This window comes from Schistocerca cancellata, chromosome 2, assembly GCF_023864275.1.
Source record: "Schistocerca cancellata isolate TAMUIC-IGC-003103 chromosome 2, iqSchCanc2.1, whole genome shotgun sequence".
NCBI lineage: Eukaryota > Metazoa > Arthropoda > Insecta > Orthoptera > Acrididae > Schistocerca > Schistocerca cancellata.
The window spans coordinates 4,908,572-4,925,044 of record NC_064627.1 but is presented as its reverse complement, the minus strand read 5'-3'; the positions used below and the strand labels follow the sequence as shown (position 1 = coordinate 4,925,044).

The window sequence follows — 16,473 nt, the reverse complement described above, 5'->3', positions numbered from 1 at the left end:
CGAGCGGCAGCGAGCGGCAGTCGAGCAAAGTCGGGACAAGTCGGGACGGGGACAGGGACAGGGATAGGAATGGTGCGAATGCACTGCAAACTACGCAGACACCTGGTGTGAGGCGAGGCGAGGCGAGGCGAGGAAGCCCACATCGCTACCAGTGGGCCCTCCAGCACGACACTGCCACACCCCGCACAGGCCCTCCGCTGAACACCAGGGACAAGATGCGTCCTCCGCTAGTGTCGAAGGCTGCACGCGCCCAGCGAATGACAGGGGGTGCAACGAGCAGCAGTGCGTCTCACACACGCGGCGGTGCGCCCGCCAATTCGGCCGTCACTCTGCTGGGACGCCGGGCGCGCCTCCCCGCGCCGTCCTCGAGGAACTGGCGGTTGCGGAAGGAAGCGCTTTCGTCAAATGCGGCCGAAAACTAACATTTTGTGTGTTGGGAGAAAAGCCGAACGCGAATTCTGCCGTGCTCCTACATTAGATGAGCGCCAACGGCCATACCATGATGAATACACCGGTTCTCGTCCGATCACCGAAGTTAAGAAACATCGGGCCCGGCTAGTACTTGGATGGGTGACCGCCGGGGAACTCGGATGCTATTGGCTCCCTTCCTGTTTTTTTTTTTTTTTTTTTTGTTATGTCGCCAGCCCAATTTTCAAACTACCTTTCTGTTGTCACAAAGATGCTTCCTTAAGCCTTTTAAACTACTGTAATGGTACGAAAATGCAGTAATTAACTCAGTTTGAGGGAGAATGTGCTAACCAAGTTTGCCAAGAAGACTTTGAAAACGACAAAACAGTACGAATCGGCAGGTGATTTCTGAAATACGTCACCGCCTATTGTTGTGTAGGAGTGTAGAGTTCCAAATTTGATTTGTAACCACGAATTTAATCCTTAGTCGTCTCGTCTCGTCTCGTCTCGTCCCGCAGACGTTTGTCGTGCTTGCGCTGTCATATGGACCACGACCCGAGCGGCAGCGAGCGGCAGTCGAGCAAAGTCGGGACAAGTCGGGACGGGGACAGGGACAGGGATAGGAATGGTGCGAATGCACTGCAAACTACGCAGACACCTGGTGTGAGGCGAGGTGAGGCGAGGCGAGGCGAGGCGAGGCGAGGAAGCCCACATCGCTACCAGTGGGCCCTCCAGCACGACACTGCCACACCCCGCACAGGCCCTCCGCTGAACACCAGGGACAAGATGCGTCCTCCGCTAGTGTCGAAGGCTGCACGCACCCAGCGAATGACAGGGGGTGCAACGAGCAGCAGTGCGTCTCACACACGCGGCGGTGCGCCCGCCAATCGGCCGTCACTCTGCTGGGACGCCGGGCGCGCCTCCCCGCGCCGTCCTCGAGGAACTGGCGGTTGCGGAAGGAAGCGCTTTCGTCAAATGCGGCCGAAAACTAACATTTTGTGTGTTGGGAGAAAAGCCGAACGCGAATTCTGCCGTGCTCCTACATTAGATGAGCGCCAACGGCCATACCATGATGAATACACAGGTTCCCGTCCGATCACCGAAGTTAAGCATCATCGGGCCCGGCTAGTACTTGGATGGGTGACCGCCTGGGAAACCCAGGTGCTGCTGGCTCCCTTCCTGTTTTTTTTTTGTTATGTCGCCAGCCCAATTTTCAAACTACCTTTCTGTTGTGACAAAGATGCTTCCTTAAGCCTTTTAAACTACTGTAATGGTACGAAAATGCAGTAATTAACTCAGTTTGAGGGCGAATGTGCTAACCAAGTTTGCCAAGAAGACTTTGAAAAAGACAAAATAGTACGAATCGGCAGGTGTTTTTTGAAATACGTCACCGCCTATTGTTGTGTAGGAGTGTAGAGTTCCAAATTTGATGTGTAACCACGAATTTATTCCTTAGTCGTCTCGTCTCGTCTCGTCTCGTCCCGCAGACGTTTGTCGTGCTTGCGCTGTCATATGGACCACGACCCGAGCGGCAGCGAGCGGCAGTCGAGCAAAGTCGGGACAAGTCGGGACGGGGACAGGGACAGGGATAGGAATGGTGCGAATGCACTGCAAACTACGCAGACACCTGGTGTGAGGCGAGGCGAGGCGAGGCGAGGAAGCCCACATCGCTACCAGTGGGCCCTCCAGCACGACACTGCCACACCCCGCACAGGCCCTCCGCTGAACACCAGGGACAAGATGCGTCCTCCGCTAGTGTCGAAGGCTGCACGCGCCCAGCGAATGACAGGGGGTGCAACGAGCAGCAGTGCGTCTCACACACGCGGCGGTGCGCCCGCCAATTCGGCCGTCACTCTGCTGGGACGCCGGGCGCGCCTCCCCGCGCCGTCCTCGAGGAACTGGCGGTTGCGGAAGGAAGCGCTTTCGTCAAATGCAGCCGAAAACTAACATTTTGTGTGTTGGGAGAAAAGCCGAACGCGAATTCTGCCGTGCTCCTACATTAGATGAGCGCCAACGGCCATACCATGATGAATACACCGGTTCTCGTCCGATCACCGAAGTTAAGAAACATCGGGCCCGGCTAGTACTTGGATGGGTGACCGCCGGGGAACTCGGATGCTATTGGCTCCCTTCCTGTTTTTTTTTTTTTTTTTGTTATGTCGCCAGCCCAATTTTCAAACTACCTTTCTGTTGTGACAAAGATGCTTCCTTAAGCCTTTTAAACTACTGTAATGGTACGAAAATGCAGTAATTAACTCAGTTTGAGGGAGAATGTGCTAACCAAGTTTGCCAAGAAGACTTTGAAAACGACAAAACAGTACGAATCGGCAGGTGATTTCTGAAATACGTCACCGCCTATTGTTGTGTAGGTGTGTAGAGTTCCAAATTTGATTTGTAACCACGAATTTATTCCTTAGTCGTCTCGTCTCGTCTCGTCTCGTCTCGTCCCGCAGACGTTTGTCGTGCTTGCGCTGTCATATGGACCACGACCCGAGCGGCATCGAGCGCCAGTCGAGCAAAGTCGGGACAAGTCGGGACGGGGACAGGGACAGGGATAGGAATGGTGCGAATGCACTGCAAACTACGCAGACACCTGGTGTGAGTCGAGGCGAGGCGAGGCGAGGCGAGGCGAGGAAGCCCACATCGCTACCAGTGGGCCCTCCAGCACGACACTGCCACACCCCGCACAGGCCCTCCGCTGAACACCAGGGACAAGATGCGTCCTCCACTAGTGTCGAAGGCTGCACGCACCCAGCGAATGACAGGGGGTGCAACGAGCAGCAGTGCGTCTCACACACGCGGCGGTGCGCCCGCCAATCGGCCGTCAATCTGCTGGGACGCCGGGCGCGCCTCCCCGCGCCGTCCTCGAGGAACTGGCGGTTGCGGAAGGAAGCGCTTTCGTCAAATGCGGCCGAAAACTAACATTTTGTGTGTTGGGAGAAAAGCCGAACGCGAATTCTGCCGTGCTCCTACATTAGATGAGCGCCAACGGCCATACCATGATGAATACACAGGTTCCCGTCCGATCACCGAAGTTAAGCATCATCGGGCCCGGCTAGTACTTGGATGGGTGACCGCCTGGGAAACCCAGGTGCTGCTGGCTCCCTTCCTGTTTTTTTTTTGTTATGTCGCCAGCCCAATTTTCAAACTACCTTTCTGTTGTGACAAAGATGCTTCCTTAAGCCTTTTAAACTACTGTAATGGTACGAAAATGCAGTAATTAACTCAGTTTGAGGGCGAATGTGCTAACCAAGTTTGCCAAGAAGACTTTGAAAACGACAAAATAGTACGAATCGGCAGGTGTTTTTTGAAATACGTCACCGCCTATTGTTGTGTAGGAGTGTAGAGTTCCAAATTTGATGTGTAACCACGAATTTATTCCTTAGTCGTCTCGTCTCGTCTCGTCTCGTCCCGCAGACGTTTGTCGTGCTTGCGCTGTCATATGGACCACGACCCGAGCGGCAGCGAGCGGCAGTCGAGCAAAGTCGGGACAAGTCGGGACGGGGACAGGGACAGGGATAGGAATGGTGCGAATGCACTGCAAACTACGCAGACACCTGGTGTGAGGCGAGGTGAGGCGAGGCGAGGCGAGGCGAGGCGAGGAAGCCCACATCGCTACCAGTGGGCCCTCCAGCACGACACTGCCACACCCCGCACAGGCCCTCCGCTGAACACCAGGGACAAGATGCGTCCTCCGCTAGTGTCGAAGGCTGCACGCACCCAGCGAATGACAGGGGGTGCAACGAGCAGCAGTGCGTCTCACACACGCGGCGGTGCGCCCGCCAATCGGCCGTCACTCTGCTGGGACGCCGGGCGCGCCTCCCCGCGCCGTCCTCGAGGAACTGGCGGTTGCGGAAGGAAGCGCTTTCGTCAAATGCGGCCGAAAACTAACATTTTGTGTGTTGGGAGAAAAGCCGAACGCGAATTCTGCCGTGCTCCTACATTAGATGAGCGCCAACGGCCATACCATGATGAATACACAGGTTCCCGTCCGATCACCGAAGTTAAGCATCATCGGGCCCGGCTAGTACTTGGATGGGTGACCGCCTGGGAAACCCAGGTGCTGCTGGCTCCCTTCCTGTTTTTTTTTTGTTATGTCGCCAGCCCAATTTTCAAACTACCTTTCTGTTGTGACAAAGATGCTTCCTTAAGCCTTTTAAACTACTGTAATGGTACGAAAATGCAGTAATTAACTCAGTTTGAGGGCGAATGTGCTAACCAAGTTTGCCAAGAAGACTTTGAAAAAGACAAAATAGTACGAATCGGCAGGTGTTTTTTGAAATACGTCACCGCCTATTGTTGTGTAGGAGTGTAGAGTTCCAAATTTGATGTGTAACCACGAATTTATTCCTTAGTCGTCTCGTCTCGTCTCGTCTCGTCCCGCAGACGTTTGTCGTGCTTGCGCTGTCATATGGACCACGACCCGAGCGGCAGCGAGCGGCAGTCGAGCAAAGTCGGGACAAGTCGGGACGGGGACAGGGACAGGGATAGGAATGGTGCGAATGCACTGCAAACTACGCAGACACCTGGTGTGAGGCGAGGCGAGGCGAGGCGAGGAAGCCCACATCGCTACCAGTGGGCCCTCCAGCACGACACTGCCACACCCCGCACAGGCCCTCCGCTGAACACCAGGGACAAGATGCGTCCTCCGCTAGTGTCGAAGGCTGCACGCGCCCAGCGAATGACAGGGGGTGCAACGAGCAGCAGTGCGTCTCACACACGCGGCGGTGCGCCCGCCAATTCGGCCGTCACTCTGCTGGGACGCCGGGCGCGCCTCCCCGCGCCGTCCTCGAGGAACTGGCGGTTGCGGAAGGAAGCGCTTTCGTCAAATGCAGCCGAAAACTAACATTTTGTGTGTTGGGAGAAAAGCCGAACGCGAATTCTGCCGTGCTCCTACATTAGATGAGCGCCAACGGCCATACCATGATGAATACACCGGTTCTCGTCCGATCACCGAAGTTAAGAAACATCGGGCCCGGCTAGTACTTGGATGGGTGACCGCCGGGGAACTCGGATGCTATTGGCTCCCTTCCTGTTTTTTTTTTTTTTTTTGTTATGTCGCCAGCCCAATTTTCAAACTACCTTTCTGTTGTGACAAAGATGCTTCCTTAAGCCTTTTAAACTACTGTAATGGTACGAAAATGCAGTAATTAACTCAGTTTGAGGGAGAATGTGCTAACCAAGTTTGCCAAGAAGACTTTGAAAACGACAAAACAGTACGAATCGGCAGGTGATTTCTGAAATACGTCACCGCCTATTGTTGTGTAGGTGTGTAGAGTTCCAAATTTGATTTGTAACCACGAATTTATTCCTTAGTCGTCTCGTCTCGTCTCGTCTCGTCTCGTCCCGCAGACGTTTGTCGTGCTTGCGCTGTCATATGGACCACGACCCGAGCGGCATCGAGCGCCAGTCGAGCAAAGTCGGGACAAGTCGGGACGGGGACAGGGACAGGGATAGGAATGGTGCGAATGCACTGCAAACTACGCAGACACCTGGTGTGAGTCGAGGCGAGGCGAGGCGAGGCGAGGCGAGGAAGCCCACATCGCTACCAGTGGGCCCTCCAGCACGACACTGCCACACCCCGCACAGGCCCTCCGCTGAACACCAGGGACAAGATGCGTCCTCCACTAGTGTCGAAGGCTGCACGCACCCAGCGAATGACAGGGGGTGCAACGAGCAGCAGTGCGTCTCACACACGCGGCGGTGCGCCCGCCAATCGGCCGTCAATCTGCTGGGACGCCGGGCGCGCCTCCCCGCGCCGTCCTCGAGGAACTGGCGGTTGCGGAAGGAAGCGCTTTCGTCAAATGCGGCCGAAAACTAACATTTTGTGTGTTGGGAGAAAAGCCGAACGCGAATTCTGCCGTGCTCCTACATTAGATGAGCGCCAACGGCCATACCATGATGAATACACCGGTTCTCGTCCGATCACCGAAGTTAAGCATCATCGGGCCCGGCTAGTACTTGGATGGGTGACCGCCTGGGAAACCCGGGTGCTGCTGGCTCCCTTCCTGTTTTTTTTTTTGTTATGTCGCCAGCCCAATTTTCAAACTACCTTTCTGTTGTGACAAAGATGCTTCCTTAAGCCTTTTAAACTACTGTAATGGTACGAAAATGCAGTAATTAACTCAGTTTGAGGGCGAATGTGCTAACCAAGTTTGCCAAGAAGACTTTGAAAACGACAAAATAGAACGAATCGGCAGGTGTTTTTTGAAATACGTCAACGCCTATAGTTGTGTAGGAGTGTAGAGTTCCAAATTTGATGTGTAACCACGAATTTATTCCTTAGTCGTCTCGTCTCGTCTCGTCTCGTCCCGCAGACGTTTGTCGTGCTTGCGCTGTCATATGGACCACGACCCGAGCGGCAGCGAGCGGCAGTCGAGCAAAGTCGGCACAAGTCGGGACGGGGACAGGGACAGGGATAGGAATGGTGCGAATGCACTGCAAACTACGCAGACACCTGGTGTGAGGCGAGGCGAGGCGAGGCGAGGCGAGGCGAGGAAGCCCACATCGCTACCAGTGGGCCCTTCAGCACGACACTGCCACACCCCGCACAGGCCCTCCGCTGAACACCAGGGACAAGATGCGTCCTCCGCTAGTGTCGAAGGCTGCACGCGCCCAGCGAATGACAGGGGGTGCAACAAGCAGCAGTGCGTCTCACACACGCGGCGGTGCGCCCGCCAATTCGGCCGTCACTCTGCTGGGACGCCGGGCGCGCCTCCCCGCGCCGTCCTCGAGGAACTGCCGGTTGCGGAAGGAAGCGCTTTCGTCAAATGCGGCCGAAAACTAACATTTTGTGTGTTGGAAGAAAAGCCGAACGCGAATTCTGCCGTGCTCCTACATTAGATGAGCGCCAACGGCCATACCATGATGAATACACCGGTTCTCGTCCGATCACCGAAGTTAAGAAACATCGGGCCCGGCTATTACTTGGATGGGTGACCGCCGGGGAACTCGGATGCTGTTGGCTCCCTTCCTGTTTTTTTTTTTTTTGTTATGTCGCCAGCCCAATTTTCAAACTACCTTTCTGTTGTGACAAAGATGCTTCCTTAAGCCTTTTAAACTACTGTAATGGTACGAAAATGCAGTAAATAACTCAGTTTGAGGGAGAATGTGCTAACCAAGTTTGCCAAGAAGACTTTGAAAACGACAAAACAGTACGAATCGGCAGGTGATTTCTGAAATACGTCACCGCCTATTGTTGTGTAGGAGTGTAGAGTTCCAAATTTGATTTGTAACCACGAATTTATTCCTTAGTCGTCTCGTCTCGTCTCGTCTCGTCTCGTCCCGCAGACGTTTGTCGTGCTTGCGCTGTCATATGGACCACGACCCGAGCGGCAGCGAGCGGCAGTCGAGCAAAGTCGGCACAAGTCGGGACGGGGACAGGGACAGGGATAGGAATGGTGCGAATGCACTGCAAACTACGCAGACACCTGGTGTGAGTCGAGGCGAGGCGAGGCGAGGCGAGGCGAGGAAGCCCACATCGCTACCAGTGGGCCCTCCAGCACGACACTGCCACACCCCGCACAGGCCCACCGCTGAACACCAGGGACAAGATGCGTCCTCCGTTAGTGTCGAAGGCTGCACGCACCCAGCGAATGACAGGGGGTGCAACGAGCAGCAGTGCGTCTCACACACGCGGCGGTGCGCCCGCCAATCGGCCGTCACTCTGCTGGGACGCCGGGCGCGCCTCCCCGCGCCGTCCTCGAGGAACTGGCGGTTGCGGAAGGAAGCGCTTTCGTCAAATGCGGCCGAAAACTAACATTTTGTGTGTTGGGAGAAAAGCCGAACGCGAATTCTGCCGTGCTCCTACATTAGATGAGCGCCAACGGCCATACCATGATGAATACACCGGTTCTCGTCCGATCACCGAAGTTAAGCATCATCGGGCCCGGCTAGTACTTGGATGGGTGACCGCCTGGGAAACCCGGGTGCTGCTGGCTCCCTTCCTGTTTTTTTTTTGTTATGTCGCCAGCCCAATTTTCAAACTACCTTTCTGTTGTGACAAAGATGCTTCCTTAAGCCTTTTAAACTACTGTAATGGTACGAAAATGCAGTAATTAACTCAGTTTGAGGGCGAATGTGCTAACCAAGTTTGCCAAGAAGACTTTGAAAACGACAAAATAGTACGAATCGGCAGGTATTTTTTGAAATACGTCACCGCCTATTGTTGTGTAGGAGTGTAGAGTTCCAAATTTGATGTGTAACCACGAATTTATTCCTTAGTCGTCTCGTCTCGTCTCGTCTCGTCCCGCAGACGTTTGTCGTGCTTGCGCTGTCATATGGACCACGACCCGAGCGGCAGCGAGCGGCAGTCGAGCAAAGTCGGGACAGGTCGGGACGGGGACAGGGACAGGGATAGGAATGGTGCGAATGCACTGCAAACTACGCAGACACCTGGTGTGAGTCGAGGCGAGGCGAGGCGAGGCGAGGCGAGGAAGCCCACATCGCTACCAGTGGGCCCTCCAGCACGACACTGCCACACCCCGCACAGGCCCTCCGCTGAACACCAGGGACAAGATGCGTCCTCCGCTAGTGTCGAAGGCTGCACGCACCCAGCGAATGACAGGGGGTGCAACGAGCAGCAGTGCGTCTCACACACGCGGCGGTGCGCCCGCCAATCGGCCGTCACTCTGCTGGGACGCCGGGCGCGCCTCCCCGCGCCGTCCTCGAGGAACTGGCGGTTGCGGAAGGAAGCGCTTTCGTCAAATGCGGCCGAAAACTAACATTTTGTGTGTTGGGAGAAAAGCCGAACGCGAATTCTGCCGTGCTCCTACATTAGATGAGCGCCAACGGCCATACCATGATGAATACACCGGTTCTCGTCCGATCACCGAAGTTAAGCATCATCGGGCCCGGCTAGTACTTGGATGGGTGACCGCCTGGGAAACCCGGGTGCTGCTGGCTCCCTTCCTGTTTTTTTTTGTTATGTCGCCAGCCCAATTTTCAAACTACCTTTCTGTTGTGACAAAGATGCTTCCTTAAGCCTTTTAAACTACTGTAATGGTACGAAAATGCAGTAATTAACTCAGTTTGAGGGCGAATGTGCTAACCAAGTTTGCCAAGAAGACTTTGAAAACGACAAAATAGTACGAATCGGCAGGTGTTTTTTGAAATACGTCAACGCCTATAGTTGTGTAGGAGTGTAGAGTTCCAAATTTGATGTGTAACCACGAATTTATTCCTTAGTCGTCTCGTCTCGTCTCGTCTCGTCCCGCAGACGTTTGTCGTGCTTGCGCTGTCATATGGACCACGACCCGAGCGGCAGCGAGCGGCAGTCGAGCAAAGTCGGCACAAGTCGGGACGGGGACAGGGACAGGGATAGGAATGGTGCGAATGCACTGCAAACTACGCAGACACCTGGTGTGAGGCGAGGCGAGGCGAGGCGAGGCGAGGCGAGGCGAGGAAGCCCACATCGCTACCAGTGGGCCCTCCAGCACGACACTGCCACACCCCGCACAGGCCCTCCGCTGAACACCAGGGACAAGATGCGTCCTCCGCTAGTGTCGAAGGCTACACGCGCCCAGCGAATGACAGGGGGTACAACGAGCAGCAGTGCGTCTCACACACGCGGCGGTGCGCCCGCCAATTCGGCCGTCACTCTGCTGGGACGCCGGGCGCGCCTCCCCGCGCCGTCCTCGAGGAACTGGCGGTTGCGGAAGGAAGCGCTTTCGTCAAATGCGGCCGAAAACTAACATTTTGTGTGTTGGGAGAAAAGCCGAACGCGAATTCTGCCGTGCTCCTACATTAGATGAGCGCCAACGGCCATACCATGATGAATACACCGGATCTCGTCCCATCACCGAAGTTAAGCATCATCGGGCCCGGCTAGTACTTGGATGGGTGACCGCCTGGGAAACCCGGGTGCTGCTGGCTCCCTTCCTGTTTTTTTTTTTTTGTTATGTCGCCAGCCCAATTTTCAAACTACCTTTCTGTTGTGACAAAGATGCTTCCTTAAGCCTTTTAAACTACTGTAATGGTACGAAAATGCAGTAATTAACTCAGTTTGAGGGAGAATGTGCTAACCAAGTTTGCCAAGACGACTTTGAAAACGACAAAACAGTACGAATCGGCAGGTGATTTCTGAAATACGTCACCGCCTATTGTCGTGTAGGAGTGTAGAGTTCCAAATTTGATTTGTAACCACGAATTTATTCCTTAGTCGTCTCGTCTCGTCTCATCTCGTCTCGTCTCGTCCCGCAGACGTTTGTCGTGCTTGCGCTGTCATATGGACCACGACCCGAGCGGCAGCGAGCGGCAGTCGAGCAAAGTCGGGACAAGTCGGGACGGGGACAGGGACAGGGATAGGAATGGTGCGAATGCACTGCAAACTACGCAGACACCTGGTGTGAGGCGAGGCGAGGCGAGGCGAGGCGAGGCGAGGAAGCCCACATCGCTACCAGTGGGCCCTCCAGCACGACACTGCCACACCCCGCACAGGCCCTCCGCTGAACACCAGGGACAAGATGCGTCCTCCGCTAGTGTCGAAGGCTGCACGCGCCCAGCGAATGACAGGGGGTGCAACAAGCAGCAGTGCGTCTCACACACGCGGCGGTGCGCCCGCCAATTCGGCCGTCACTCTGCTGGGACGCCGGGCGCGCCTCCCCGCGCCGTCCTCGAGGAACTGCCGGTTGCGGAAGGAAGCGCTTTCGTCAAATGCGGCCGAAAACTAACATTTTGTGTGTTGGAAGAAAAGCCGAACGCGAATTCTGCCGTGCTCCTACATTAGATGAGCGCCAACGGCCATACCATGATGAATACACCGGTTCTCGTCCGATCATCGAAGTTAAGAAACATCGGGCCCGGCTATTACTTGGATGGGTGACCGCCGGGGAACTCGGATGCTGTTGGCTCCCTTCCTGTTTTTTTTTTTTTTTTTGTTATGTCGCCAGCCCAATTTTCAAACTACCTTTCTGTTGTGACAAAGATGCTTCCTTAAGCCTTTTAAACTACTGTAATGGTACGAAAATGCAGTAATTAACTCAGTTTGAGGGAGAATGTGCTAACCAAGTTTGCCAAGAAGACTTTGAAAACGACAAAACAGTACGAATCGGCAGGTGATTTCTGAAATACGTCACCGCCTATTGTTGTGTAGGAGTGTAGAGTTCCAAATTTGATTTGTAACCACGAATTTATTCCTTAGTCGTCTCGTCTCGTCTCGTCTCGTCTCGTCCCGCAGACGTTTGTCGTGCTTGCGCTGTCATATGGACCACGACCCGAGCGGCAGCGAGCGCCAGTCGAGCAAAGTCGGGACAAGTCGGGACGGGGACAGGGACAGGGATAGGAATGGTGCGAATGCACTGCAAACTACGCAGACACCTGGTGTGAGGCGAGGCGAGGCGAGGCGAGGAAGCCCATATCGCTACCATTGGGCCCTCCAGCACGACACTGCCACACCCCGCACAGGCCCTCCGCTGAACACCAGGGACAAGATGCGTCCTCCGCTAGTGTCGAAGGCTGCACGCACCCAGCGAATGACAGGGGGTGCAACGAGCAGCAGTGCGTCTCACACACGCGGCGGTGCGCCCGCCAATCGGCCGTCACTCTGCTGGGACGCCGGGCGCGCCTCCCCGCGCCGTCCTCGAGGAACTGGCGGTTGCGGAAGGAAGCGCTTTCGTCAAATGCGGCCGAAAACTAACATTTTGTGTGTTGGGAGAAAAGCCGAACGCGAATTCTGCCGTGCTCCTACATAAGATGAGCGCCAACGGCCATACCATGATGAATACACCGGTTCTCGTCCGATCACCGAAGTTAAGCATTATCGGGCCCGGCTAGTACTTGGATGGGTGACCGCCTGGGAAACCCGGGTGCTGCTGGCTCCCTTCCTGTTTTTTTTTGTTATGTCGCCAGCCCAATTTTCAAACTACCTTTCTGTTGTGACAAAGATGCTTCCTTAAGCCTTTTAAACTACTGTAATGGTACGAAAATGCTGTAATTAACTCAGTTTGAGGGCGAATGTGCTAACCAAGTTTGCCAAGAAGACTATGAAAACGACAAAATAGTACGAATCGGCAGGTATTTTTTGAAATACGTCACCGCCTATTGTTGTGTAGGAGTGTAGAGTTCCAAATTTGATGTGTAACCACGAATTTATTCCTTAGTCGTCTCGTCTCGTCTCGTCTCGTCCCGCAGACGTTTGTCGTGCTTGCGCTGTCATATGGACCACGACCCGAGCGGCAGCGAGCGGCAGTCGAGCAAAGTCGGGACAGGTCGGGACGGGGACAGGGACAGGGATAGGAATGGTGCGAATGCACTGCAAACTACGCAGACACCTGGTGTGAGGCGCGGCGAAGCGAGGCGAGGCGAGGAAGCCCACATCGCTACCAGTGGGCCCTCCAGCACGACACTGCCACACCCCGCACAGGCCCTCCGCTGAACACCAGGGACAAGATGCGTCCTCCGCTAGTGTCGAAGGCTGCACGCGCCCAGCGAATGACAGGGGGTGCAACGAGCAGCAGTGCGTCTCACACACGCGGCGGTGCGCCCGCCAGTTCGGCCGTCACTCTGCTGGGACGCCGGGCGCGCCTCCCCGCGCCGTCCTCGAGGAACTGGCGGTTGCGGAAGGAAGCGCTTTCGTCAAATGCGGCCGAAAACTAACATTTTCTGTGTTGGGAGAAAAGCCGAACGCGAATTCTGCCGTGCTCCTACATTAGATGAGCGCCAACGGCCAAATCATGATGAATTCACCGGTTCTCGTCCGATCACCGAAGTTAAGCATCATCGGGCCCGGCTAGTACTTGGATGGGTGACCGCCTGGGAAACCCGGGTGATGTTGGCTCCCTTCCTGTTTTTTTTTTTGTTATGTCGCCAGCCCAATTTTCAAACTACCTTTCTGTTGTGACAAAGATGCTTCCTTAAGCCTTTTAAACTACTGTAATGGTACGAAAATGCAGTAATTAACTCAGTTTGAGGGAGAATGTGCTAACCAAGTTTGCCAAGAAGACTTTGAAAACGACAAAACAGTACGAATCGGCAGGTGATTTCCGAAATACGTCACCGCCTATTGTTGTGTAGGTGTGTTGAGTTCCAAATTTGATTTGTAACCACGAATTTATTCCTTAGTCGTCTCGTCTCGTCTTGTCTCGTCTCGACCCGCAGACGTTTGTCGTGCTTGCGCTGTCATATGGACCACGACCCGAGCGGCAGCGAGCAGCAGTCGAGCAAAGTCGGGACAAGTCGGGACGGGGACAGGGACAGGGATAGGAATGGTGCGAATGCACTGCAAACTACGCAGACACCTGGTGTGAGGCGAGGCGAGGCGAGGCGAAGCGAGGCGCGGCGAGGAAGCCCACATCGCTACCAGTGGGCCCTCCAGCACGACACTGCCACACCCCGCACAGGCCCTCCGCTGAACACCAGGGAAAAGATGCGTCCTCCGCTAGTGTCGAAAGCTGAACGTGCCCAGCGAATGACAGGGGGTGCAACGAGCAGCAGTGCGTCTCACACACGCGGCGGTGCGCCCGCCAATTCGGCCGTCACTCTGCTGGGACGCCGGGCGCGCCTCCCAGCGCCGTCCTCGAGGAACTGGCGGTTGCGGAAGGAAGCGCTTTCGTCAAATGCGGCCGAAAACTAACATTTTGTGTGTTGGGAGAAAAGCCGAACGCGAATTCTGCCGTGCTCCTACATTAGATGAGCGCCAACGGCCATACCATGATGAATACACCGGTTCTCGTCCCATCACCGAAGTTAAGCATCATCGGGCCCGGCTAGTACTTGGATGGGTGACCGCCTGGGAAACCCGGGTGCTGTTGGCTCCCTTCCCGTTTTTTTTTTGTTACGTCGCCAGCCCAATTTTCAAACTACCTTTCTGTTGTGACAAAGATGCTTCCTTAAGCCTTTTAAACTACTGTAATGGTACGAAAATGCAGTAATTAACTCAGTTTGAGGGAGAATGTGCTAACCAAGTTTGCCAAGAAGACTTTGAAAACGACAAAACAGTACGCATCGGCAGGTGATTTCTGAAATACGTCACCGCCTATTGTTGTGTAGGAGTGTAGAGTTCCAAATTTGTTTTGTAACCACGAATTTATTCCTTAGTCGTCACGTCTCGTCTCGTCCCGCAGACGTTTGTCGTGCTTGCGCTGTCATATGGACCACGACCCGAGCGGCAGCGAGCGGCAGTCGTGCAAAGTCGGGACAAGTCGGGACGGGGACAGGGACAGGGATAGGAATGGTGCGAATGCACTGCAAACTACGCAGACACCTGGTGTGAGGCGAGGCGAGGCGAGGCGAGGAAGCCCATATCGCTACCATTGGGCCCTCCAGCACGACACTGCCACACCCCGCACAGGCCCTCCGCTGAACACCAGGGACAAGATGCGCCTTCCGCTAGTGTCGAAGGCTGCACGCGCCCAGCGAATGACAGGGGGTGCAACGAGCAGCAGTGCGTCTCACACACGCGGCGGTGCGCCCGCCAATTCGGCTGTCACTCTGCTGGGACGCCGGGCGCGCCTCCCCGCGCCGTCCTCGAGGAACTGGCGGTTGCGGAAGGAAGCGCTTTCGTCAAATGCGGCCGAAAACTAACATTTTGTGTGTTGGGAGAAAAGCCGAACGCGAATTCTGCCGTACTCTTACATTAGTTGAGCGCCAACGGCCATACCATGATAAATACACCGGTTCTCGTCCGATCACCGAATTTAAGCAACATCGGGCCCGGCTAGTACTTGGATGGGTGACCGCCTGGAAAACCCGGGTGCTGCTGGCTCCCTTCCTGTTTTTCTTTTGTTATGTCGCCAGCCCAATTTTCAAACTACCTTTCTGTTGTGACAAAGATGCTTCCTTAAGCGTTTTAAACTACTGTAATGGTACGAAAATGCAGTAATTAACTCAGTTTGAGGGAGAATGTGCTAACCAAGTTTGCCAAGAAGACTTTGAAAACGAAAAAACAGTACGAATCGGCAGGTGATTTCTGAAATACGTCACCGCCTATTGTTGTGTAGGAGTGTAGAGTTACAAATTTGATTTGTAACCACGAATTTATTCCTTAGTCGTCTCGTCTCGTCTCGTCTCGTCTCGTCCCGCAGACGTTTGTCGTGCTTGCGCTGTCATATGGACCACGACCCGAGCGGCAGCGAGCGGCAGTCGAGCAAAGTCGGGACAAGTCGGGACGGGGACAGGGACAGGGATAGGAATGGTGCGAATGCACTGCAAACTACGCAGACACCTGGTGTGAGGCGAGGTGAGGCGAGGCGAGGCGAGGCGAGGCGAGGAAGCCCACATCGCTACCAGTGGGCCCTCCAGCACGACACTGCCACACCCCGCACAGGCCCTCCGCTGAACACCAGGGACAAGATGCGTCCTCCGCTAGTGTCGAAGGCTGCACGCGCCCAGCGAATGACAGGGGGTGCAACAAGCAGCAGTGCGTCTCACACACGCGGCGGTGCGCCCGCCAATTCGGCCGTCACTCTGCTGGGACGCCGGGCGCGCCTCCCCGCGCCGTCCTCGAGGAACTGCCGGTTGCGGAAGGAAGCGCTTTCGTCAAATGCGGCCGAAAACTAACATTTTGTGTGTTGGAAGAAAAGCCGAACGCGAATTCTGCCGTGCTCCTACATTAGATGAGCGCCAACGGCCATACCATGATGAATACACCGGTTCTCGTCCGATCATCGAAGTTAAGAAACATCGGGCCCGGCTATTACTTGGATGGGTGACCGCCGGGAACTCGGATGCTGTTGGCTCCCTTCCTGTTTTTTTTTTTTTTTTGTTATGTCGCCAGCCCAATTTTCAAACTACCTTTCTGTTGTGACAAAGATGCTTCCTTAAGCCTTTTAAACTACTGTAATGGTACGAAAATGCAGTAATTAACTCAGTTTGAGGGAGAATGTGCTAACCAAGTTTGCCAAGAAGACTTTGAAAACGACAAAACAGTACGAATCGGCAGGTGATTTCTGAAATACGTCACCGCCTATTGTTGTGTAGGAGTGTAGAGTTCCAAATTTGATTTGTAACCACGAATTTATTCCTTAGTCGTCTCGTCTCGTCTCGTCTCGTCTCGTCCCGCAGCCGTTTGTCGTGCTTGCGCTGTCATATGGACCACGACCCGAGCGGCAGCGAGCGCCAGTCGAGCAA

At 54.8% G+C, this 16,473-nt stretch overlaps 10 non-coding genes and 7 pseudogenes across 10 annotated transcripts; all 17 read left to right on the top strand.

The window, feature by feature from the left end:
* Window positions 1-484: 484 nt before the first annotated feature.
* On the top strand, window positions 485-602 carry LOC126164007 (5S ribosomal RNA; annotated as a pseudogene).
* Window positions 603-1,462: 860 nt separating this feature from the next.
* Window positions 1,463-1,581, top strand: LOC126163797 (5S ribosomal RNA). The gene has a single exon (XR_007535294.1). It is a non-coding gene; the product is annotated as a 5S ribosomal RNA (ribosomal RNA).
* Window positions 1,582-2,417: 836 nt separating this feature from the next.
* Window positions 2,418-2,535, top strand: LOC126164006 (5S ribosomal RNA; annotated as a pseudogene).
* An 857-nt stretch (window positions 2,536-3,392) lies between these two features.
* On the top strand, window positions 3,393-3,511 carry LOC126163785 (5S ribosomal RNA). The gene has a single exon (XR_007535293.1). It is a non-coding gene; the product is annotated as a 5S ribosomal RNA (ribosomal RNA).
* Window positions 3,512-4,361: 850 nt separating this feature from the next.
* LOC126163773 (5S ribosomal RNA) lies at window positions 4,362-4,480 on the top strand. The gene has a single exon (XR_007535292.1). It is a non-coding gene; the product is annotated as a 5S ribosomal RNA (ribosomal RNA).
* An 836-nt stretch (window positions 4,481-5,316) lies between these two features.
* LOC126164005 (5S ribosomal RNA) lies at window positions 5,317-5,434 on the top strand (annotated as a pseudogene).
* Window positions 5,435-6,291: 857 nt separating this feature from the next.
* On the top strand, window positions 6,292-6,410 carry LOC126163232 (5S ribosomal RNA). Its single transcript, XR_007535178.1, has one exon. It is a non-coding gene; the product is annotated as a 5S ribosomal RNA (ribosomal RNA).
* Window positions 6,411-7,257: 847 nt separating this feature from the next.
* On the top strand, window positions 7,258-7,375 carry LOC126164087 (5S ribosomal RNA; annotated as a pseudogene).
* An 854-nt stretch (window positions 7,376-8,229) lies between these two features.
* Window positions 8,230-8,348, top strand: LOC126163221 (5S ribosomal RNA). Its single transcript, XR_007535177.1, has one exon. It is a non-coding gene; the product is annotated as a 5S ribosomal RNA (ribosomal RNA).
* Window positions 8,349-9,193: 845 nt separating this feature from the next.
* Window positions 9,194-9,312, top strand: LOC126163209 (5S ribosomal RNA). The gene has a single exon (XR_007535176.1). It is a non-coding gene; the product is annotated as a 5S ribosomal RNA (ribosomal RNA).
* An 850-nt stretch (window positions 9,313-10,162) lies between these two features.
* Window positions 10,163-10,281, top strand: LOC126163981 (5S ribosomal RNA). The gene has a single exon (XR_007535399.1). It is a non-coding gene; the product is annotated as a 5S ribosomal RNA (ribosomal RNA).
* An 859-nt stretch (window positions 10,282-11,140) lies between these two features.
* On the top strand, window positions 11,141-11,258 carry LOC126164093 (5S ribosomal RNA; annotated as a pseudogene).
* An 847-nt stretch (window positions 11,259-12,105) lies between these two features.
* Window positions 12,106-12,224, top strand: LOC126163904 (5S ribosomal RNA). The gene has a single exon (XR_007535325.1). It is a non-coding gene; the product is annotated as a 5S ribosomal RNA (ribosomal RNA).
* An 840-nt stretch (window positions 12,225-13,064) lies between these two features.
* On the top strand, window positions 13,065-13,183 carry LOC126163972 (5S ribosomal RNA). Its single transcript, XR_007535391.1, has one exon. It is a non-coding gene; the product is annotated as a 5S ribosomal RNA (ribosomal RNA).
* Window positions 13,184-14,040: 857 nt separating this feature from the next.
* On the top strand, window positions 14,041-14,159 carry LOC126163943 (5S ribosomal RNA). The gene has a single exon (XR_007535363.1). It is a non-coding gene; the product is annotated as a 5S ribosomal RNA (ribosomal RNA).
* Window positions 14,160-14,990: 831 nt separating this feature from the next.
* LOC126163983 (5S ribosomal RNA) lies at window positions 14,991-15,109 on the top strand (annotated as a pseudogene).
* Window positions 15,110-15,965: 856 nt separating this feature from the next.
* LOC126164149 (5S ribosomal RNA) lies at window positions 15,966-16,082 on the top strand (annotated as a pseudogene).
* The last annotated feature ends 391 nt before the right edge of the window (window positions 16,083-16,473 follow it).